Below are 17,189 nucleotides of genomic sequence, written 5' to 3' on the forward strand. Positions count from 1 at the left end.
TGTACATCACACAAGAATGAATTTGACCGAGCATTTTAAAAATCGGAGCGTACGAAAAGGGCCATATTAACTTGCTGGTTTTAAGTTATCAATAGATACTTGACATGATGGAGAGTTTTGCTTTTAAAATTAGACAGTTATAGCTTGCTTTGTTTGATAATAATAAGATTTTGCAATTTAAGGTATGCATATTCCCCCGCTTAAAAATAGCATCTCCAATGTTGATTAACTCATGAAGCAGACATTTCCAATGTAATGTTCCCACTTAGAAGTTGCCCCAATATCATCATTCTACAACATATTTCAGTTTTATATGATTCTAAACTTTTCACCTATGAGGACCTGGATGTACAAAATGTTTTTTTGATTTTGAGGTTTTCAACTTTTGGACGATCGAACATCGATTTTTGAAAAATTCGAGCTAGAGCTTTGAAAGTAACATGTTCCTATGACAGTTTTTTGCGTAGAAGATGATGGTGCAATTGGATTTTAGATTGGATGCGGTGATGATGAGGAATTGGAGAATTGAGAAATAAGCAAATTTTGGACAGATGCTGTTAATAAGACTTTTTGATTAGTATATAAACCTGGGTCATATGTCTATTAAAAGTTGTAGAGAATACTTTGGTTAAGTAGAGGATGTTTGACTTGAGGTTATTGAGGACAATGTGGATGAGTAATGAGGAAAGATAGTAAAAATGAACAAATTTCAAAAGGCCGTACCGGTTGACGTTACTAAGTGAACATGAGCTTAAAGCTTAATAGGTTCTGTTTCTTTTTCAATTCTCTATACGATAATATGGTTATTATAGATAAATAAAAAAAAAGTTTTGGATTATCCCCTGCTTGTAGCTCATGAAATATAAGATTTTGAGCAGGTTTATGAAGGGAACGTACATCTGGTACTTGAAACCCTTATATTATAATGGATATAATGTAGAGCTATCGAATGGTCCTTGTTTTGTGCGAATCCAATGAGTATTTGTTGAGATATGGTAAAAAAAAGGGGTATCATGCAAAATCATGGATTTTTGTTCAAAATCTACGTGTGATAGCAAGCAAAAAATCTGGTGACGATTTTTTGGTCAGGACAAGATTTTCAATATTTTATAATAGAGTTATGCCAGAGCTTCAAGCAATAGCTCATTCGACAGGAAATTTTTTGGTTTACAATGTTTAGTAATGCTTAACAAAATGTTTTGATGACAGACACTGATTAATCTTTTAAAAACAGTGAAAAAGTCGCAAAAGTTATCTCATCAAAAATCAGTTGAGCAATGTACACCAGACACTTGATATGTATACCATTGTATTCTCCTTTGAATTCTTCACAAGTTTCGTATAAGTTTGAAGGGATGGTTACTATCAAGAAACGCATAATTTTAAGGTCAATTAGATTTCGGAATCCCATGGATCATCATTCAGAACAATAGAAATTGAAGCTCCGTTGACCTTCTGCACGTGTACATCACACAAGAATGAATTTGACCGAGCATTTTAAAAATCGGAGCGTACGAAAAGGGCCATATTAACTTGCTGGTTTTAAGTTATCAATAGATACTTGACATGATGGAGAGTTTTGCTTTTAAAATTAGACAGTTATAGCTTGCTTTGTTTGATAATAATAAGATTTTGCAATTTAAGGTATGCATATTCCCCCGCTTAAAAATAGCATCTCCAATGTTGATTAACTCATGAAGCAGACATTTCCAATGTAATGTTCCCACTTAGAAGTTGCCCCAATATCATCATTCTACAACATATTTCAGTTTTATATGATTCTAAACTTTTCACCTATGAGGACCTGGATGTACAAAATGTTTTTTTTGATTTTGAGGTTTTCAACTTTTGGACGATCGAACATCGATTTTTGAAAAATTCGAGCTAGAGCTTTGAAAGTAACATGTTCCTATGACAGTTTTTTGCGTAGAAGATGATGGTGCAATTGGATTTTAGATTGGATGCGGTGATGATGAGGAATTGGAGAATTGAGAAATAAGCAAATTTTGGACAGATGCTGTTAATAAGACTTTTTGATTAGTATATAAACCTGGGTCATATGTCTATTAAAAGTTGTAGAGAATACTTTGGTTAAGTAGAGGATGTTTGACTTGAGGTTATTGAGGACAATGTGGATGAGTAATGAGGAAAGATAGTAAAAATGAACAAATTTCAAAAGGCCGTACCGGTTGACGTTACTAAGTGAACATGAGCTTAAAGCTTAATAGGTTCTGTTTCTTTTTCAATTCTCTATACGATAATATGGTTATTATAGATAAATAAAAAAAAAGTTTTGGATTATCCCCTGCTTGTAGCTCATGAAATATAAGATTTTGAGCAGGTTTATGAAGGGAACGTACATCTGGTACTTGAAACCCTTATATTATAATGGATATAATGTAGAGCTATCGAATGGTCCTTGTTTTGTGCGAATCCAATGAGTATTTGTTGAGATATGGTAAAAAAAAGGGGTATCATGCAAAATCATGGATTTTTGTTCAAAATCTACGTGTGATAGCAAGCAAAAAATCTGGTGACGATTTTTTGGTCAGGACAAGATTTTCAATATTTTATAATAGAGTTATGCCAGAGCTTCAAGCAATAGCTCATTCGACAGGAAATTTTTTGGTTTACAATGTTTAGTAATGCTTAACAAAATGTTTTGATGACAGACACTGATTAATCTTTTAAAAACAGTGAAAAAGTCGCAAAAGTTATCTCATCAAAAATCAGTTGAGCAATGTACACCAGACACTTGATATGTATACCATTGTATTCTCCTTTGAATTCTTCACAAGTTTCGTATAAGTTTGAAGGGATGGTTACTATCAAGAAACGCATAATTTTAAGGTCAATTAGATTTCGGAATCCCATGGATCATCATTCAGAACAATAGAAATTGAAGCTCCGTTGACCTTCTGCACGTGTACATCACACAAGAATGAATTTGACCGAGCATTTTAAAAATCGGAGCGTACGAAAAGGGCCATATTAACTTGCTGGTTTTAAGTTATCAATAGATACTTGACATGATGGAGAGTTTTGCTTTTAAAATTAGACAGTTATAGCTTGCTTTGTTTGATAATAATAAGATTTTGCAATTTAAGGTATGCATATTCCCCCGCTTAAAAATAGCATCTCCAATGTTGATTAACTCATGAAGCAGACATTTCCAATGTAATGTTCCCACTTAGAAGTTGCCCCAATATCATCATTCTACAACATATTTCAGTTTTATATGATTCTAAACTTTTCACCTATGAGGACCTGGATGTACAAAATGTTTTTTTGATTTTGAGGTTTTCAACTTTTGGACGATCGAACATCGATTTTTGAAAAATTCGAGCTAGAGCTTTGAAAGTAACATGTTCCTATGACAGTTTTTTGCGTAGAAGATGATGGTGCAATTGGATTTTAGATTGGATGCGGTGATGATGAGGAATTGGAGAATTGAGAAATAAGCAAATTTTGGACAGATGCTGTTAATAAGACTTTTTGATTAGTATATAAACCTGGGTCATATGTCTATTAAAAGTTGTAGAGAATACTTTGGTTAAGTAGAGGATGTTTGACTTGAGGTTATTGAGGACAATGTGGATGAGTAATGAGGAAAGATAGTAAAAATGAACAAATTTCAAAAGGCCGTACCGGTTGACGTTACTAAGTGAACATGAGCTTAAAGCTTAATAGGTTCTGTTTCTTTTTCAATTCTCTATACGATAATATGGTTATTATAGATAAATAAAAAAAAAGTTTTGGATTATCCCCTGCTTGTAGCTCATGAAATATAAGATTTTGAGCAGGTTTATGAAGGGAACGTACATCTGGTACTTGAAACCCTTATATTATAATGGATATAATGTAGAGCTATCGAATGGTCCTTGTTTTGTGCGAATCCAATGAGTATTTGTTGAGATATGGTAAAAAAAAGGGGTATCATGCAAAATCATGGATTTTTGTTCAAAATCTACGTGTGATAGCAAGCAAAAAATCTGGTGACGATTTTTTGGTCAGGACAAGATTTTCAATATTTTATAATAGAGTTATGCCAGAGCTTCAAGCAATAGCTCATTCGACAGGAAATTTTTTGGTTTACAATGTTTAGTAATGCTTAACAAAATGTTTTGATGACAGACACTGATTAATCTTTTAAAAACAGTGAAAAAGTCGCAAAAGTTATCTCATCAAAAATCAGTTGAGCAATGTACACCAGACACTTGATATGTATACCATTGTATTCTCCTTTGAATTCTTCACAAGTTTCGTATAAGTTTGAAGGGATGGTTACTATCAAGAAACGCATAATTTTAAGGTCAATTAGATTTCGGAATCCCATGGATCATCATTCAGAACAATAGAAATTGAAGCTCCGTTGACCTTCTGCACGTGTACATCACACAAGAATGAATTTGACCGAGCATTTTAAAAATCGGAGCGTACGAAAAGGGCCATATTAACTTGCTGGTTTTAAGTTATCAATAGATACTTGACATGATGGAGAGTTTTGCTTTTAAAATTAGACAGTTATAGCTTGCTTTGTTTGATAATAATAAGATTTTGCAATTTAAGGTATGCATATTCCCCCGCTTAAAAATAGCATCTCCAATGTTGATTAACTCATGAAGCAGACATTTCCAATGTAATGTTCCCACTTAGAAGTTGCCCCAATATCATCATTCTACAACATATTTCAGTTTTATATGATTCTAAACTTTTCACCTATGAGGACCTGGATGTACAAAATGTTTTTTTGATTTTGAGGTTTTCAACTTTTGGACGATCGAACATCGATTTTTGAAAAATTCGAGCTAGAGCTTTGAAAGTAACATGTTCCTATGACAGTTTTTTGCGTAGAAGATGATGGTGCAATTGGATTTTAGATTGGATGCGGTGATGATGAGGAATTGGAGAATTGAGAAATAAGCAAATTTTGGACAGATGCTGTTAATAAGACTTTTTGATTAGTATATAAACCTGGGTCATATGTCTATTAAAAGTTGTAGAGAATACTTTGGTTAAGTAGAGGATGTTTGACTTGAGGTTATTGAGGACAATGTGGATGAGTAATGAGGAAAGATAGTAAAAATGAACAAATTTCAAAAGGCCGTACCGGTTGACGTTACTAAGTGAACATGAGCTTAAAGCTTAATAGGTTCTGTTTCTTTTTCAATTCTCTATACGATAATATGGTTATTATAGATAAATAAAAAAAAAGTTTTGGATTATCCCCTGCTTGTAGCTCATGAAATATAAGATTTTGAGCAGGTTTATGAAGGGAACGTACATCTGGTACTTGAAACCCTTATATTATAATGGATATAATGTAGAGCTATCGAATGGTCCTTGTTTTGTGCGAATCCAATGAGTATTTGTTGAGATATGGTAAAAAAAAGGGGTATCATGCAAAATCATGGATTTTTGTTCAAAATCTACGTGTGATAGCAAGCAAAAAATCTGGTGACGATTTTTTGGTCAGGACAAGATTTTCAATATTTTATAATAGAGTTATGCCAGAGCTTCAAGCAATAGCTCATTCGACAGGAAATTTTTTGGTTTACAATGTTTAGTAATGCTTAACAAAATGTTTTGATGACAGACACTGATTAATCTTTTAAAAACAGTGAAAAAGTCGCAAAAGTTATCTCATCAAAAATCAGTTGAGCAATGTACACCAGACACTTGATATGTATACCATTGTATTCTCCTTTGAATTCTTCACAAGTTTCGTATAAGTTTGAAGGGATGGTTACTATCAAGAAACGCATAATTTTAAGGTCAATTAGATTTCGGAATCCCATGGATCATCATTCAGAACAATAGAAATTGAAGCTCCGTTGACCTTCTGCACGTGTACATCACACAAGAATGAATTTGACCGAGCATTTTAAAAATCGGAGCGTACGAAAAGGGCCATATTAACTTGCTGGTTTTAAGTTATCAATAGATACTTGACATGATGGAGAGTTTTGCTTTTAAAATTAGACAGTTATAGCTTGCTTTGTTTGATAATAATAAGATTTTGCAATTTAAGGTATGCATATTCCCCCGCTTAAAAATAGCATCTCCAATGTTGATTAACTCATGAAGCAGACATTTCCAATGTAATGTTCCCACTTAGAAGTTGCCCCAATATCATCATTCTACAACATATTTCAGTTTTATATGATTCTAAACTTTTCACCTATGAGGACCTGGATGTACAAAATGTTTTTTTGATTTTGAGGTTTTCAACTTTTGGACGATCGAACATCGATTTTTGAAAAATTCGAGCTAGAGCTTTGAAAGTAACATGTTCCTATGACAGTTTTTTGCGTAGAAGATGATGGTGCAATTGGATTTTAGATTGGATGCGGTGATGATGAGGAATTGGAGAATTGAGAAATAAGCAAATTTTGGACAGATGCTGTTAATAAGACTTTTTGATTAGTATATAAACCTGGGTCATATGTCTATTAAAAGTTGTAGAGAATACTTTGGTTAAGTAGAGGATGTTTGACTTGAGGTTATTGAGGACAATGTGGATGAGTAATGAGGAAAGATAGTAAAAATGAACAAATTTCAAAAGGCCGTACCGGTTGACGTTACTAAGTGAACATGAGCTTAAAGCTTAATAGGTTCTGTTTCTTTTTCAATTCTCTATACGATAATATGGTTATTATAGATAAATAAAAAAAAAGTTTTGGATTATCCCCTGCTTGTAGCTCATGAAATATAAGATTTTGAGCAGGTTTATGAAGGGAACGTACATCTGGTACTTGAAACCCTTATATTATAATGGATATAATGTAGAGCTATCGAATGGTCCTTGTTTTGTGCGAATCCAATGAGTATTTGTTGAGATATGGTAAAAAAAAGGGGTATCATGCAAAATCATGGATTTTTGTTCAAAATCTACGTGTGATAGCAAGCAAAAAATCTGGTGACGATTTTTTGGTCAGGACAAGATTTTCAATATTTTATAATAGAGTTATGCCAGAGCTTCAAGCAATAGCTCATTCGACAGGAAATTTTTTGGTTTACAATGTTTAGTAATGCTTAACAAAATGTTTTGATGACAGACACTGATTAATCTTTTAAAAACAGTGAAAAAGTCGCAAAAGTTATCTCATCAAAAATCAGTTGAGCAATGTACACCAGACACTTGATATGTATACCATTGTATTCTCCTTTGAATTCTTCACAAGTTTCGTATAAGTTTGAAGGGATGGTTACTATCAAGAAACGCATAATTTTAAGGTCAATTAGATTTCGGAATCCCATGGATCATCATTCAGAACAATAGAAATTGAAGCTCCGTTGACCTTCTGCACGTGTACATCACACAAGAATGAATTTGACCGAGCATTTTAAAAATCGGAGCGTACGAAAAGGGCCATATTAACTTGCTGGTTTTAAGTTATCAATAGATACTTGACATGATGGAGAGTTTTGCTTTTAAAATTAGACAGTTATAGCTTGCTTTGTTTGATAATAATAAGATTTTGCAATTTAAGGTATGCATATTCCCCCGCTTAAAAATAGCATCTCCAATGTTGATTAACTCATGAAGCAGACATTTCCAATGTAATGTTCCCACTTAGAAGTTGCCCCAATATCATCATTCTACAACATATTTCAGTTTTATATGATTCTAAACTTTTCACCTATGAGGACCTGGATGTACAAAATGTTTTTTTGATTTTGAGGTTTTCAACTTTTGGACGATCGAACATCGATTTTTGAAAAATTCGAGCTAGAGCTTTGAAAGTAACATGTTCCTATGACAGTTTTTTGCGTAGAAGATGATGGTGCAATTGGATTTTAGATTGGATGCGGTGATGATGAGGAATTGGAGAATTGAGAAATAAGCAAATTTTGGACAGATGCTGTTAATAAGACTTTTTGATTAGTATATAAACCTGGGTCATATGTCTATTAAAAGTTGTAGAGAATACTTTGGTTAAGTAGAGGATGTTTGACTTGAGGTTATTGAGGACAATGTGGATGAGTAATGAGGAAAGATAGTAAAAATGAACAAATTTCAAAAGGCCGTACCGGTTGACGTTACTAAGTGAACATGAGCTTAAAGCTTAATAGGTTCTGTTTCTTTTTCAATTCTCTATACGATAATATGGTTATTATAGATAAATAAAAAAAAAGTTTTGGATTATCCCCTGCTTGTAGCTCATGAAATATAAGATTTTGAGCAGGTTTATGAAGGGAACGTACATCTGGTACTTGAAACCCTTATATTATAATGGATATAATGTAGAGCTATCGAATGGTCCTTGTTTTGTGCGAATCCAATGAGTATTTGTTGAGATATGGTAAAAAAAAGGGGTATCATGCAAAATCATGGATTTTTGTTCAAAATCTACGTGTGATAGCAAGCAAAAAATCTGGTGACGATTTTTTGGTCAGGACAAGATTTTCAATATTTTATAATAGAGTTATGCCAGAGCTTCAAGCAATAGCTCATTCGACAGGAAATTTTTTGGTTTACAATGTTTAGTAATGCTTAACAAAATGTTTTGATGACAGACACTGATTAATCTTTTAAAAACAGTGAAAAAGTCGCAAAAGTTATCTCATCAAAAATCAGTTGAGCAATGTACACCAGACACTTGATATGTATACCATTGTATTCTCCTTTGAATTCTTCACAAGTTTCGTATAAGTTTGAAGGGATGGTTACTATCAAGAAACGCATAATTTTAAGGTCAATTAGATTTCGGAATCCCATGGATCATCATTCAGAACAATAGAAATTGAAGCTCCGTTGACCTTCTGCACGTGTACATCACACAAGAATGAATTTGACCGAGCATTTTAAAAATCGGAGCGTACGAAAAGGGCCATATTAACTTGCTGGTTTTAAGTTATCAATAGATACTTGACATGATGGAGAGTTTTGCTTTTAAAATTAGACAGTTATAGCTTGCTTTGTTTGATAATAATAAGATTTTGCAATTTAAGGTATGCATATTCCCCCGCTTAAAAATAGCATCTCCAATGTTGATTAACTCATGAAGCAGACATTTCCAATGTAATGTTCCCACTTAGAAGTTGCCCCAATATCATCATTCTACAACATATTTCAGTTTTATATGATTCTAAACTTTTCACCTATGAGGACCTGGATGTACAAAATGTTTTTTTGATTTTGAGGTTTTCAACTTTTGGACGATCGAACATCGATTTTTGAAAAATTCGAGCTAGAGCTTTGAAAGTAACATGTTCCTATGACAGTTTTTTGCGTAGAAGATGATGGTGCAATTGGATTTTAGATTGGATGCGGTGATGATGAGGAATTGGAGAATTGAGAAATAAGCAAATTTTGGACAGATGCTGTTAATAAGACTTTTTGATTAGTATATAAACCTGGGTCATATGTCTATTAAAAGTTGTAGAGAATACTTTGGTTAAGTAGAGGATGTTTGACTTGAGGTTATTGAGGACAATGTGGATGAGTAATGAGGAAAGATAGTAAAAATGAACAAATTTCAAAAGGCCGTACCGGTTGACGTTACTAAGTGAACATGAGCTTAAAGCTTAATAGGTTCTGTTTCTTTTTCAATTCTCTATACGATAATATGGTTATTATAGATAAATAAAAAAAAAGTTTTGGATTATCCCCTGCTTGTAGCTCATGAAATATAAGATTTTGAGCAGGTTTATGAAGGGAACGTACATCTGGTACTTGAAACCCTTATATTATAATGGATATAATGTAGAGCTATCGAATGGTCCTTGTTTTGTGCGAATCCAATGAGTATTTGTTGAGATATGGTAAAAAAAAGGGGTATCATGCAAAATCATGGATTTTTGTTCAAAATCTACGTGTGATAGCAAGCAAAAAATCTGGTGACGATTTTTTGGTCAGGACAAGATTTTCAATATTTTATAATAGAGTTATGCCAGAGCTTCAAGCAATAGCTCATTCGACAGGAAATTTTTTGGTTTACAATGTTTAGTAATGCTTAACAAAATGTTTTGATGACAGACACTGATTAATCTTTTAAAAACAGTGAAAAAGTCGCAAAAGTTATCTCATCAAAAATCAGTTGAGCAATGTACACCAGACACTTGATATGTATACCATTGTATTCTCCTTTGAATTCTTCACAAGTTTCGTATAAGTTTGAAGGGATGGTTACTATCAAGAAACGCATAATTTTAAGGTCAATTAGATTTCGGAATCCCATGGATCATCATTCAGAACAATAGAAATTGAAGCTCCGTTGACCTTCTGCACGTGTACATCACACAAGAATGAATTTGACCGAGCATTTTAAAAATCGGAGCGTACGAAAAGGGCCATATTAACTTGCTGGTTTTAAGTTATCAATAGATACTTGACATGATGGAGAGTTTTGCTTTTAAAATTAGACAGTTATAGCTTGCTTTGTTTGATAATAATAAGATTTTGCAATTTAAGGTATGCATATTCCCCCGCTTAAAAATAGCATCTCCAATGTTGATTAACTCATGAAGCAGACATTTCCAATGTAATGTTCCCACTTAGAAGTTGCCCCAATATCATCATTCTACAACATATTTCAGTTTTATATGATTCTAAACTTTTCACCTATGAGGACCTGGATGTACAAAATGTTTTTTTGATTTTGAGGTTTTCAACTTTTGGACGATCGAACATCGATTTTTGAAAAATTCGAGCTAGAGCTTTGAAAGTAACATGTTCCTATGACAGTTTTTTGCGTAGAAGATGATGGTGCAATTGGATTTTAGATTGGATGCGGTGATGATGAGGAATTGGAGAATTGAGAAATAAGCAAATTTTGGACAGATGCTGTTAATAAGACTTTTTGATTAGTATATAAACCTGGGTCATATGTCTATTAAAAGTTGTAGAGAATACTTTGGTTAAGTAGAGGATGTTTGACTTGAGGTTATTGAGGACAATGTGGATGAGTAATGAGGAAAGATAGTAAAAATGAACAAATTTCAAAAGGCCGTACCGGTTGACGTTACTAAGTGAACATGAGCTTAAAGCTTAATAGGTTCTGTTTCTTTTTCAATTCTCTATACGATAATATGGTTATTATAGATAAATAAAAAAAAAGTTTTGGATTATCCCCTGCTTGTAGCTCATGAAATATAAGATTTTGAGCAGGTTTATGAAGGGAACGTACATCTGGTACTTGAAACCCTTATATTATAATGGATATAATGTAGAGCTATCGAATGGTCCTTGTTTTGTGCGAATCCAATGAGTATTTGTTGAGATATGGTAAAAAAAAGGGGTATCATGCAAAATCATGGATTTTTGTTCAAAATCTACGTGTGATAGCAAGCAAAAAATCTGGTGACGATTTTTTGGTCAGGACAAGATTTTCAATATTTTATAATAGAGTTATGCCAGAGCTTCAAGCAATAGCTCATTCGACAGGAAATTTTTTGGTTTACAATGTTTAGTAATGCTTAACAAAATGTTTTGATGACAGACACTGATTAATCTTTTAAAAACAGTGAAAAAGTCGCAAAAGTTATCTCATCAAAAATCAGTTGAGCAATGTACACCAGACACTTGATATGTATACCATTGTATTCTCCTTTGAATTCTTCACAAGTTTCGTATAAGTTTGAAGGGATGGTTACTATCAAGAAACGCATAATTTTAAGGTCAATTAGATTTCGGAATCCCATGGATCATCATTCAGAACAATAGAAATTGAAGCTCCGTTGACCTTCTGCACGTGTACATCACACAAGAATGAATTTGACCGAGCATTTTAAAAATCGGAGCGTACGAAAAGGGCCATATTAACTTGCTGGTTTTAAGTTATCAATAGATACTTGACATGATGGAGAGTTTTGCTTTTAAAATTAGACAGTTATAGCTTGCTTTGTTTGATAATAATAAGATTTTGCAATTTAAGGTATGCATATTCCCCCGCTTAAAAATAGCATCTCCAATGTTGATTAACTCATGAAGCAGACATTTCCAATGTAATGTTCCCACTTAGAAGTTGCCCCAATATCATCATTCTACAACATATTTCAGTTTTATATGATTCTAAACTTTTCACCTATGAGGACCTGGATGTACAAAATGTTTTTTTGATTTTGAGGTTTTCAACTTTTGGACGATCGAACATCGATTTTTGAAAAATTCGAGCTAGAGCTTTGAAAGTAACATGTTCCTATGACAGTTTTTTGCGTAGAAGATGATGGTGCAATTGGATTTTAGATTGGATGCGGTGATGATGAGGAATTGGAGAATTGAGAAATAAGCAAATTTTGGACAGATGCTGTTAATAAGACTTTTTGATTAGTATATAAACCTGGGTCATATGTCTATTAAAAGTTGTAGAGAATACTTTGGTTAAGTAGAGGATGTTTGACTTGAGGTTATTGAGGACAATGTGGATGAGTAATGAGGAAAGATAGTAAAAATGAACAAATTTCAAAAGGCCGTACCGGTTGACGTTACTAAGTGAACATGAGCTTAAAGCTTAATAGGTTCTGTTTCTTTTTCAATTCTCTATACGATAATATGGTTATTATAGATAAATAAAAAAAAAGTTTTGGATTATCCCCTGCTTGTAGCTCATGAAATATAAGATTTTGAGCAGGTTTATGAAGGGAACGTACATCTGGTACTTGAAACCCTTATATTATAATGGATATAATGTAGAGCTATCGAATGGTCCTTGTTTTGTGCGAATCCAATGAGTATTTGTTGAGATATGGTAAAAAAAAGGGGTATCATGCAAAATCATGGATTTTTGTTCAAAATCTACGTGTGATAGCAAGCAAAAAATCTGGTGACGATTTTTTGGTCAGGACAAGATTTTCAATATTTTATAATAGAGTTATGCCAGAGCTTCAAGCAATAGCTCATTCGACAGGAAATTTTTTGGTTTACAATGTTTAGTAATGCTTAACAAAATGTTTTGATGACAGACACTGATTAATCTTTTAAAAACAGTGAAAAAGTCGCAAAAGTTATCTCATCAAAAATCAGTTGAGCAATGTACACCAGACACTTGATATGTATACCATTGTATTCTCCTTTGAATTCTTCACAAGTTTCGTATAAGTTTGAAGGGATGGTTACTATCAAGAAACGCATAATTTTAAGGTCAATTAGATTTCGGAATCCCATGGATCATCATTCAGAACAATAGAAATTGAAGCTCCGTTGACCTTCTGCACGTGTACATCACACAAGAATGAATTTGACCGAGCATTTTAAAAATCGGAGCGTACGAAAAGGGCCATATTAACTTGCTGGTTTTAAGTTATCAATAGATACTTGACATGATGGAGAGTTTTGCTTTTAAAATTAGACAGTTATAGCTTGCTTTGTTTGATAATAATAAGATTTTGCAATTTAAGGTATGCATATTCCCCCGCTTAAAAATAGCATCTCCAATGTTGATTAACTCATGAAGCAGACATTTCCAATGTAATGTTCCCACTTAGAAGTTGCCCCAATATCATCATTCTACAACATATTTCAGTTTTATATGATTCTAAACTTTTCACCTATGAGGACCTGGATGTACAAAATGTTTTTTTGATTTTGAGGTTTTCAACTTTTGGACGATCGAACATCGATTTTTGAAAAATTCGAGCTAGAGCTTTGAAAGTAACATGTTCCTATGACAGTTTTTTGCGTAGAAGATGATGGTGCAATTGGATTTTAGATTGGATGCGGTGATGATGAGGAATTGGAGAATTGAGAAATAAGCAAATTTTGGACAGATGCTGTTAATAAGACTTTTTGATTAGTATATAAACCTGGGTCATATGTCTATTAAAAGTTGTAGAGAATACTTTGGTTAAGTAGAGGATGTTTGACTTGAGGTTATTGAGGACAATGTGGATGAGTAATGAGGAAAGATAGTAAAAATGAACAAATTTCAAAAGGCCGTACCGGTTGACGTTACTAAGTGAACATGAGCTTAAAGCTTAATAGGTTCTGTTTCTTTTTCAATTCTCTATACGATAATATGGTTATTATAGATAAATAAAAAAAAAGTTTTGGATTATCCCCTGCTTGTAGCTCATGAAATATAAGATTTTGAGCAGGTTTATGAAGGGAACGTACATCTGGTACTTGAAACCCTTATATTATAATGGATATAATGTAGAGCTATCGAATGGTCCTTGTTTTGTGCGAATCCAATGAGTATTTGTTGAGATATGGTAAAAAAAGGGGTATCATGCAAAATCATGGATTTTTGTTCAAAATCTACGTGTGATAGCAAGCAAAAAATCTGGTGACGATTTTTTGGTCAGGACAAGATTTTCAATATTTTATAATAGAGTTATGCCAGAGCTTCAAGCAATAGCTCATTCGACAGGAAATTTTTTGGTTTACAATGTTTAGTAATGCTTAACAAAATGTTTTGATGACAGACACTGATTAATCTTTTAAAAACAGTGAAAAAGTCGCAAAAGTTATCTCATCAAAAATCAGTTGAGCAATGTACACCAGACACTTGATATGTATACCATTGTATTCTCCTTTGAATTCTTCACAAGTTTCGTATAAGTTTGAAGGGATGGTTACTATCAAAAAAGAATTTCACCGAGCATTTTAAAAATCGGAGCGTACGAAAAGGGCCATATTAACTTGCTGGTTTTAAGTTATCAATAGATACTTGACATGATGGAGAGTTTTGCTTTTAAAATTAGACAGTTATAGCTTGCTTTGTTTGATAATAATAAGATTTTGCAATTTAAGGTATGCATATTCCCCCGCTTAAAAATAGCATCTCCAATGTTGATTAACTCATGAAGCAGACATTTCAATGTAATGTTCCCACTTAGAAGTTGCCCCAATATCATCATTCTACAACATATTTCAGTTTTATATGATTCTAAACTTTTCACCTATGAGGACTGGATGTACAAAATGTTTTTTGATTTTGAGGTTTTCAACTTTTGGACGATCGAACATCGATTTTTTGAAAAATTCGAGCTAGAGCTTTGAAAGTAACATGTTCCTATGACAGTTTTTTGCCGTAGAAGATGATGGTGCAATTGGATTTTAGATTGATGCGGTGATGATGAGGAATTGGAGAATTGAGAAAATAAGCAAATTTTGACAGATGCTGTTAATAAGACTTTTTGATTAGTATATAAACCTGGGTCATATGTCTATTAAAAGTTGTAGAGAATACTTTGATACTTTGGTTTAAGTAGAGGATGTTTGACTTGAGGTTATTGAGTTGTAAAAAAAAGTTTTGGATTATCCCCTGCTTGTAGCTCATAAATATAAGATTTTGAGAGGTTTATGAAGGAAACGTACATCTGGTACTTGAAACCCTTATATTATAATGGATATAATGTAGAGCTATCGAATGGTCCTTGTTTTGTGCGAATCCAATGAGTATTTGTTGAGATATGGTAAAAAAAAAGGGGTATCATGCAAAATCATGGATTTTTGTTCAAAATCTACGTGTGATAGCAAGCCAAAAATCTGGTGACGATTTTTTTGGTCAGGACAAGATTTTCAATATTTTATAATAGAGTTATGCCAGAGCTTCAAGCAATAGCTCATTCGACAGGAAATTTTTTGGTTAAGTGAACATGAGCTTAAAGCTTAATAGGTTCTGTTTCTTTTTCAATTCTCTATACGATAATATGGTTATTATAGATAAATAAAAAAAAAGTTTTGGATTATCCCCTGCTTGTAGCTCATGAAATATAAGATTTTGAGCAGGTTTATGAAGGGAACGTACATCTGGTACTTGAACCCTTATATTATAATGGATATAATGTAGAGCTATCGAATGGTCCTTGTTTTGTGCGAATCCAATGAGTATTTGTTGAGATATGGTAAAAAAAAAGGGGTATCATGCAAAATCATGGATTTTTGTTCAAAATCTTTTCACCTATGAGGACCTGGATGTACAAAATGTTTTTTTGATTTTGAGGTTTTCAACTTTTGGACGATCGAACATCGATTTTGAAAAATTCGAGCTAGAGCTTTGAAAGTAACATGTTCCTATGACAAAAAGTAACATGTTCCTATGACAGTTTTTTGCGTAGAAGATGATGGTGCAATTGGATTTTAGATTGGATAAAATTTTAAGGTCAATTAGATTTCGGAATCCCATGGATCATCATTCAGAACAATAGAAATTGAAGCTCCGTTGACCTTCTGCACGTGTACATCACACAAGAATGAATTTGACCGAGCATTTTAAAAATCGGAGCGTACGAAAAGGGCCATATTAACTTGCTGGTTTTAAGTTATCAATAGATACTTGACATGATGGAGAGTTTTGCTTTTAAAATTAGACAGTTATAGCTTGCTTTATTCTACTTTTTTTTAAGTGTACAAACTGAAATTTACCTCCATCCTTACCTGTTTAAAACCACGATGTGCAATGTCGTTTTTTACTCAAGCTATGCATTTACGATACGAAGTATAAACACTTTAAAATATCTTACCGTACTATTGTAATCTGAAAATTGGTTGGCAAGCTTATTATTATGTTGTGTCCGCCACAGAATAGAAGAAAATGCTGTAAAGTAAAAGCACAAACATTTGAAGCCGCCTCCTGTAGACTGATATTACTCTTTCGAACCATACGTTCACATAATACCATCCGCATTATATTCAGGCTGCTTGCAGTTTCTTTACCTAGCAAACTTACAATATTCAGATCCATTATGCATCTCTCAACACTTGGTCAGCTCTCTATACATCTTATGCTAATGATTCCTAAAAAGCTCATTAGATGACCAAATAGATGCAAGAATAATCGAAACCAAGGGCATCGATAAAACCGATAGGCACCTTGTTAAAACCCACCTATAGTGTTTTTTATTTACGGTAAATTAATATTCGCATTGGATGATGTTGTAGAGCTATGTGGATATCCTGCCAGCGTTAAGTGGGGGGGAGGGGATTCGCAAAGATCGCCACTCCTCAACTTCGCGTAACCTCTCCTCAATATGCATAGTTATTGCCAAAAAGCAACTGGATGCGATCAAAACGACTCTGACTCGCCTTTCTACTTTGAAACGTATGCTATACATAAAATATAGTATGTGTTTCTTTATCCTATATACTTTAGCAAACAGGTACATAGGTCTGTTTTCTTTGAAATCCTCAAGAGAGTTGGTTTAATCAAAGCCGCTTTAACTGCTTTTGCTGGAAAAGTAAATATAACCAAAAAGGACTGCATATTAGAAATGTCAATTATCGAAATGCATAGCAAGCAACA

This window comes from Mucor velutinosus (genome assembly GCF_035048745.1).
Source record: "Mucor velutinosus strain NIH1002 chromosome Unknown tig00001577, whole genome shotgun sequence".
Taxonomy (NCBI): domain Eukaryota; kingdom Fungi; phylum Mucoromycota; class Mucoromycetes; order Mucorales; family Mucoraceae; genus Mucor; species Mucor velutinosus.